The 8,926-nt window shown below is 41.4% G+C and overlaps 1 long non-coding RNA gene across 1 annotated transcript; it reads left to right on the plus strand.

Annotated features, from left to right (window-relative positions):
- The first annotated feature begins 7,456 nt into the window (after positions 1-7,456).
- LOC117244724 lies at positions 7,457-8,513 on the plus strand. The gene is made up of 2 exons (XR_004498317.1): positions 7,457-7,686; positions 8,175-8,513. It is a non-coding gene; the product is annotated as an uncharacterized LOC117244724 (long non-coding RNA).
- The last annotated feature ends 413 nt before the right edge of the window (positions 8,514-8,926 follow it).

Consider the following 8,926-nt stretch of genomic DNA (forward strand, 5'->3'; position numbering starts at 1 on the left):
TCTGCCAGTGTGTCCCAGGAGCACAGAGCTCTGTGATCAGCACCACTTCCCCTGCAGTGGCACACTACATCACTTTGCTGAGAGCCAGAACCTCCCCTTGACAACACACACAGCCACTTCCTTCAGGAACACTGTTTTTAACTATCATTTTCCCTCTTTTTCTGTGTGTACTCTGTTCTTACCCATGATGGCACAAAAATGAGCTCTCTGACACTACCCCCCAAGCACACTCAGCTGCTGGCTGAGTAAACACAGGAGCAAGTCTGTCCTGAACAGCAGGTGAGCCTACAGTCACTGAAATGTCTGGGTACTTCCTCAAAAGAAAAAGCACTCTTCAAAATAGGCCTCCCTACCACACATAATTCCTGCTTCTCCCCTCTCTCTCAAGATGCTACTTCATTTTAAATGCTCACCTGGGCTCAACCCCACAGAGCCTTTGAGCATGGGCTTTGTGGTTTATTTGTTGGCTCTAAAGGACTTAACACTTCTGGCACAGCATTAATGATATCCCTACTACCATTTCATGGATAATAATTTGACTCAGATGTGCCTGTGGCTCTGTAAGCTCTCTCTACTTGACTCTCTGTCATCTTCCACTACACCAGGTTCCTTAAAGCCCCATCCCACCTGTCCTCAAGTACCAACAAGGATGGGGCATCAACAGATTCTCCAGACAGCCTTCTCCAAATGGAATTTGTTCCCTTAAATAGCCTGTTTCAGTTTCATGATTCTCTCTGAAATAGCATAGAACAATTTCTCTTTATTTCAAGGAGCGGGATGATAATTCTTTGGGAAGGGACTTTTTATTTGGCTTTTAATTTCTCCACTGCCGTTATGTACATTTACCCTGTGCTAGGTTTTTTTTTCCTGTTGTTCCAAGAGAGATGTTATCCTGCTTTTTACAAGCACCACAGCTCTCCTGTGAGCCTCCAGCCTCCCTCCAAAGGCTCGGTGCCAGGCAGATCCTGGTCCCTGTGCTTTGCCATGCAGGTGGAATCACAGTGACCTTGGATGATACATTTGCTGGACAAGGCTCCAGAGGATTGCATTATTTCTGAAGCAAAGCTTCCTGTCAAATGCTGTAATAAACAGCACAGATGCCTGTTCCTAGCAAACCTCCCTTGGAAAAAGCATTCTCTTGTTTTTCATATCCACTGCATAGAGGAGAGTTAAGAAAAAGAAAAGCTGCTTTAAAATCTGCTTTTAAGCATAACCTGATAGTGCTTGCTCCCACCAAATCTCCCCCCATTTTTTTTTCTTTTTTTTTTTTTGGCAAATCCCACGGTTTACGAATGCTGGCCAACTTTAATTGCACAGATAATAAAAACAACAAATAACCCCAAACTAAATATCATATATATTTGGAACCCTGATTTGTACAGGACTATGATTACACTGCATAAATGCACTCAGTGTAAGAACACCTTGGTGGCTGAAGATGTCAAACTGCAGCAGAAGGGGCTCCCAGAGGGACAATGTTTATCTTCTGTCTGCTTTAGAATCCTTGTTAGCTGAGCAGAGGGACACCAGGACAACACTGACTACATTTTTAAAACATTGAGAGTGCATCACCTCTTCAAAAGGGAAAAAAAATCCCAATAATGAAAAGCAAAATTATTGGGGGATTTTGGGTGGTTTGTGTATTTTTGGTTTTTTGGAGTTTGTCATTGGTTTTGGTCTTTTTCGTCTGTGGGCTGGGATTTTTTTGTTGCTGTTATTACATAATAGCTTGTGAGAGGATGTGCATTTAAAAAATAATAAAGATTAGCAAGGTTTAGAAGCCAAAAAACTCAAGTCATAAAAAGTTCAGGTGGATAAGATGACAATTTCTTATTGACGAGAACAATTAATGATCACAAATAATCACACAATTAATCATCATAGCACACTCTTAAGCAAAATGCTTGATAATATACCCGGATGACTGGATGCCTTTCAGGTAGGAATGCTCTAGCTAACCACAAGTTCTGCCTTAAAGAAAAGTTACGCAGACGTAAAAAGACTCAATGGATCTCATCATACAGGTACTGGTGTAAAATTAATGATCCTTTCCAAGTTTAAATGCAAACTGTTAAAAACCCTTCATACAGTTTATATAACTTATGGTAACGCAGCCATTTTCACCTGAAATATTTCTAACTCTAAAGAATAATAATAAAAAGTGTTATGCACAGGACAATATTGCTCACATAGATCAAAATTTTAAAATGACATGAAGTAAACCATGACAGCACAGAGCCTGTACTACAGATTTAGCATATCTTGAAGAAGTACCTGAACAGAGAACTTGAAGGCCCTTTCCCAGTCCCCCAAGGAGCCCCCAAGAACAGTCTCCTCCAAGAGCAGGAGCACTGAGCTTAGAGGCTTCTGTTAGTTCCAGGTCACTGCTTCCCTGTTTTTGCTCTCAATATGAAGTTCTGCATTAGCCCTCCATCATCACACCTCTCTGGTGCCTTTGCAGGTATTCCCACTCTGAAAACACAATGGGCTCACGTGTCTTAGAGCCAAAATGTCCTAATCGGTTGTTATCTCACATGGTCTTGCACTCAAAGGTCACACAAGCTCAGGCCAAATATGCAGAAACAATTCATTCTATGATAAGCTAAATTCAGTGCTCTTATAACTAGAGAGGATGTCATTTATGTTGAAATTACATGTAAGGAATGACAAATTCCACCTTTGATATCCATTGATATATTTTGGTCTTAGCTTAGTCTCTCCCATATTTGAATATTTTCTAAAAACATGCATTACAACTTCAGTAATTAATCAACAAATGTCATTTTCCATTAAAGCATATTTAATCATCACAAAAATTAGGAACAACTAACAACCAAAACCAGTATAATTACTTCTAATGCAAATGTGCTAATTTAAATAGTGGAATACTTCTTTAAGAGAAGTCTGTGTTAATTGGGGTCTGCTCATGAAAGCAAGCTGCTAATTGAGCTGGCATGTGCCAGATAGACTAGTCCAAGTGAAAGAAAGACAATATTTGCAATGTAACACTGATTTTAAAAGTTAACATTTTAATGAAAAAAGCTGCTATCAGGCTCATGCCAGTTCAATTAGTCACTCCTTCCCATGAGCAGACCCCAATTAACACACTTTTTCGAAAGAAATATCCCACTGTTCAATTAAAACATGGAAGCATAGATGATTACACAAGTCTATTTTGATAATTAGTCTTATGTGATCTGTCTCAAACGTGTTGTTTCTGAACTGCTGCATCATCAAACTTATGGATTACTTTTGAGCAAAGGCTTTTTATCTGCATTTATCAGGCACTGTCTGTACAACAGAACCAAAACAGCCCAACAATCCAGCAGTGGCAAGGTAACACCTTGCCTGTTGGTAATAGCAGAGCTCAAATTTTGATCATTGTGATCAGATGGAGAAATCAGGTTAGCAGGATTTCTGCTGTGAGTGAGCTCTTGTACAATCCCATGACAAGCAGGAGTAAATAAAATCAGGCACAGGTTGATCCAAAGCTTGAGGTCAATGAGAATCTGTCTTGACTTCAGTGAGTGTTGGATTAGGTCCCCATGTTCCATGGGAGAAGAGGAATTATCACAGTGCATCAGGCAGTGGGAGCTGGCAACTTGGCAAATATTGATTTGGCATGGTAACTGCTATAATATTGATTTAAAACACCACTTGAATATAGATTTATCAACCATTGTGCAGCACTGTGTCAATGTGCAATAACAACTGCCTTTGATGGCTCACTAAAGCAACGGCAGCAAGGAAGAATGAAGGAGGAGGAGTCATGATCATGGCAAATGTTCCCTCAGAAGTATCACGATACACATACCTGGGGAGCTTGTCACCTAAATGAGCTATTGAAAGGATTGATAAATTGTGTTAGCCAAGAGTGATGTTAATCAATAAAGTCACATAGAATTTGGGACTTTTCCCCGTATTTGGGACTGCAGATTAAAACACAGTGGTTTCCTGTGGAAGGAATTGATATTGCCTGCTAGTAAGTTAAAACAATGCTTCTTACCATCGATCCCTTCAAATCAATATTAAGCTTTTTGCTTGATATGATGGAACAGGCATTTCTGAATTCACAAGTCCAGATGGAGTGGAGGCAGACATGCCATCACTAAAACAAGCAATGTGTGATTACAGTGCCCCTGCAGTCCACTAGTAGTAATCCCAACTTCAGCTTTAGCCCTCCATCACACGCTTGGACCAAACTTCTGCTGTTACTACTTGTCCAAAGTAGTTATCACTATGATTCCTTGAGGAGACATTCTTACTGGTCTAAAGTGTCTTTAGAGAGTGCAACACAATCAAGCAGTCTGAAGGAGAACATACAAATCTCTTTGCTTTGGGATATTACATGTCTGCTAACTTGTCACTGCTGCATCTAATGCCATTACCTACTGCAGTATGTGGGTATTCATGTCAACAAAAATTTTATTAAGGACAAAACAGAAAGAAAACCCCATAATCATGCTTTAGAAAATTATTCTGATCAAACCAGACCAGTTTGCTAGGTATCTATCTCCAAAATTTGGGGGGGATAGGGCAGAAAATCTCAATGGCATATGGTCTTTAACTTACATATTTACTTTCCTTGAGATAGCTGCTGTAAAAGTACCACCCACATTCCTAGTATTCAGGAATATTATCAAATGTGAAATGCAAAGGAGGTTTGTTCACTAAAATATTTTCATTTTGAAGGAGAGGCTGCACTTCCTGTTAGAACTCTGTTAATTTCTGTAATCCTGGTGCACCAGAATAATCCCAAAGGTTTGATTTGAACTAAGTAAGTGCAATGAGACTGGTGGATTTGCTAAGGGATCCCAGAAGCTTTGCTACATAAGGACCTCCCCTAGGCAAAGGGTTTGAATAAAGGCTGTAGAAAGGTGGTGCAGGACAAAAGCAGCAGCTGGCAGACTGCAGCCAGCGCCTGGTCTGGTAGGTCAGAACCACCTTCAGATAGGTCAATGCAAAAGAGACCACACCTGTCTTTTAAATTAATATTTGATTTTTCCTGTGGATAGAGACTGCCTTCTCCCTTTGGCATCAATTGCAGCAATTCTTTAAGTCACAGACATTTTCATTTTATGGGGTTTTTGTTTGTTTGGGGTTTCTTTAAACAAGCTTGGAGCAGGAGAGACACAGGTATGTCATCACTTTGATGTCAGTGGAGGTGCATGTCAGTGCAGAATTTGCCTCAGTTTTTTCTAATCTTTTCAAGTATGCACAGCTACTCTGAAACCTCCCTACAGAAACTTGGCAAGAAACAAAAACTAGGGGTAAGTGACAAGGAATGAGAAAAACTTGCCTTCCTGGAGATGCTTTGCACTTCTGATGCCTCTCAGAATCCATCACTCTGCTCCTATACATGACAGACTCCTCTGTTCCTACCCCCAGTATTGCTACAATTAAAGCTGCCCCCTCTTTTTTCAAGCTATTTAGTTTTTTTCTTGTTGATTATGGCACATTCACTATCAAATAAATTCTCATGCTATCTCAAAGTGTAAGTATTTGGCCACTAGCAGCGCAAAACATTTTTTATTTTATTCAGAATGCCCCCATTCTCTGTTTGGTCACAACCACCAGAAACCTCACATTTAAATTCAGGAATTCAAACACTTGCAGTAAACTTGACAATGAACGAGTTAACACAGACATACAATTAATTTTTTTTTTCCTCAGGCTGGAGATAAAGACCATGTAAAATCAAAACAAAGTATTTCTGTTTCAATCAAGCTTTCAAAATCCAAAAATATCCTCAGTTTTAAGTACTAGGGAATCTTTTCAGTGGACTTGAAGTTTCAACAACTTCTCCAAATCTAGGGGGAAAAAAGCCCACATTAAAATACCAATAATTCTTACATTTCAAATCTATTTATTTCCTGAGACAGTATAGAAAGATTTTAATGTACTTCCACAGAAATTCAGGGCCTACTAGAACCAGTAGCTCTTGATATATATTTTGAATTAAGTCCTCATTTAGCTTATTTTCAAACAAAAAATAAATTGTTTGTACTTTTCAAGAACTTCAACACAAACTTCAGTTTCAGGCTGAGGAAGAATACAAAGTCAAACATTCTGCATCACATATATGAACTAAGGATGCAAACTAAAGGCAGCCTGCCCTAGTCGAGAACAAAAACATTTGTCAATAATTTCAGGAGACTATGAGAGGTCTTTTTTAAACAAAAAACAACAATAAAAAGGAGATCCAAGGAGCTCCCTATGACCCAGCTGCAGAAGTAAAAGCAAAGCGCAGAATGCAGCAATAGCAGATCTAAGAAGACATTGTTTCTGAGAGAACCGAAGAGAGGGAGCCAGCAGGGAAAGGGAAACATGTTCTCCATTTTGATGTTGGCATCTCTCAGGCTCCCTGCCAAAGGCTACAGGCATCCCCAGGGCCCACCCAAACCCACTTAGGAGACCCTACCACAGAGAGCTTCAGTAAAGCAATGCAAGTATCTCCCCTGCCCCATACATATTTTGTATGAAGTCCTACAGCAATCATTACACAAAAGCTAATTTTTACAATCCTGTTCCCAAGATAACCAAGGTCTGTCCCTATTGAACTAGACTTGTTAGGCATTAACTTGGAGCTCAGGCAAGTTCCTCAGGTACAGCAGCAAACTTAGGGCAAGGGGTGGTGCCAAATAAACAGGTTTTACAAGGCACCACTGGCCCTGCACACAATGAGTTATTGGCACCCCAGATATGCTTCCAGATACATTATGCCTGTATTTATTTGGTGAGGCTTTACAGAAAACTAGACTTTTTCAGGTACAGTCACTTCAAACTCACTCTTCAAACACAGAGGCAGAGAAATTTGGTATATCCTAAGAAGACCAACCCTCTCAAAGACTGTATGTACATGCCTATCTTACATAATCAGCCATTCTACCTTCTCAACACCTCATGTTCCAGAAACCCTAAACCAGCCAGAACAACTCACGTCATCTTTGCATTTTCCAATCTTTCATCTCCTTAAGTCCCTGACTCAGGAGCGTCAGAGTCTCTTGATCTAATATACATTACAGAAAAAGACACATAATTCCATAAGCAGTGACTCACCCTCACAGCCTCTGCCTGGGGGATGGAGCTCCACAAAGGAGGGCTCCAGCTTCGTGTGTAACTCCTTCTCCCTGAGCTAGCAGCCCTCTGAGGGAAGGCAGAAAGGAAATGCCCCCAGCCTGCCTCATCAGCAGAGATTGGGAGCAGCTGGGATGGCCCCAGGGTTAACCACACACAGGTGAAGCTCGTTCCCTCTTCTATTCCAAGGCCCACTCAGGTGCAGCAAATCCCTGGGCTTTGGCTGGACAGGTGAGGCCAATTCCCTTGCCCTGCCCACAGAAAGGGCAGTGGCACAGCCTTCTTCACTCTCTCCTTTCCACCAGTGGTTGTAGTGAGCTCCCCCATGGCTTCAGAAATACAAACTGAGAGGTGAAGAAGAGCTGATCATTACAGTGAGCACTGCAATGTCCTTTTCACAGGAAGGACAAACAAGAACTCTCAGAGCTTTCATGGGAAATCAAGAGAGCTGCCAGACCACAAAGAAGAACAGTGGCCAACCTGGAACCTCCCAGGAGACAGCAAACCCACAGTGTCCCACCTCTGCCTTTGATGGCTTGCTCAGAAAAGCCACCTTGTTAACACAGGCAGGCAGGCACTGTGTGCTGAGACTTTCACCTCTGTCAAAAAGTGAGCAGCCTAAGCCCTGACCCCTTTCCCAAGGTGCTTTCAGGCTGTGCCTCCTGCACTCTCACAGCAGATTGGGCTGTGACAGGCTGGTCAGGAAACCAGAGATGTTTTACATTTTCTGCTTGACTTGCAGTCCTTTAACCAGACTAAGGCTTGGGACAATTTTTCCACTGGTATTTTTATTATGCTTTAGGAGAAAAACAGGTCTGAGGTTGACACTCAGCATTACAATTTCAGTACTATGCACATAAATTTAACTACTTAATTCCACTGAGCATTGGGTAAGTGGGGCAGCTAAACCCTGTATATTGCATGGAACGTTTATCACTAACTACAGTATACAATTCCCTTTGCCATTTAGGCTTACACATTTTACAGCATTTACAATCATGCTGAATTATGCTGGAACTCTCCTTTTAAAGGATTTCATGAATGTATTGCTTGAATGTTGCCAGACTTTTTTTTTTTTTTATTTCCTGTTCATGCAGACTTGAAGGGGAAGTGAGGTCCTGTGAGGCTGCTTATGCACTTCTGGCTCACAAGTACTGTTGGGATGTCTGGGTTACACTGAGAAGCTGCTGGAATGAAAAGTTACATGGGATCTCACTGAAAACTACAAAGAGAAAACTGATGTAATTTTTAATCTAGTGCACTTTAACAACTAGTGAATGTTGATTTCTTACTGGCATCTTATTGATAAGAGTCTTTATCAGCTTTTTATAATGGGGGAAGGTCAATAGTGTCCCTCAGCCTGGCTGGGACTAGCTCTGTACTGGAGCAGAGTGGCCCACCTTTGTGACCTTGGTGAGGGGGCTCACAGGGCCTCGCTGGTGTCTGACAACGTGTCATCACAGGGTGGCAGAAATCAGCTCTTGCACTCAAATGACTTCTTTTTTCTCTCAGAGCAGCTCAGCCAGCCAGGGAGCCCCACTGTTCTCTTTCACGAGGGAGATATGTCCTTGTTGGCTTGCTTCTATCCTCCCCTAAGAAAATCTCCCAGTGTATTTTCACAGTTTGAACCTGACTTTCTCTGGGCTGGGAAAACAAAAGCAAACCCAGAAACCCCACAGCTCTCAGAAGACCAACCTTCCCACTTGTGCAAGGGCCTGCAGCTCAATTACTTCTGCTTCCTAGTTTGGTGGTGCAAATTTTTGGATATATAAAACACTTTCAACTGTAATCCTGGGTTGTGAGAAGTACAGAAATATCATTCTAGGTCTCCTCAAGTAGATGACAAAAT

The sequence above is a fragment of the Parus major genome, chromosome 7, assembly GCF_001522545.3.
Source record: "Parus major isolate Abel chromosome 7, Parus_major1.1, whole genome shotgun sequence".
NCBI lineage: Eukaryota > Metazoa > Chordata > Aves > Passeriformes > Paridae > Parus > Parus major.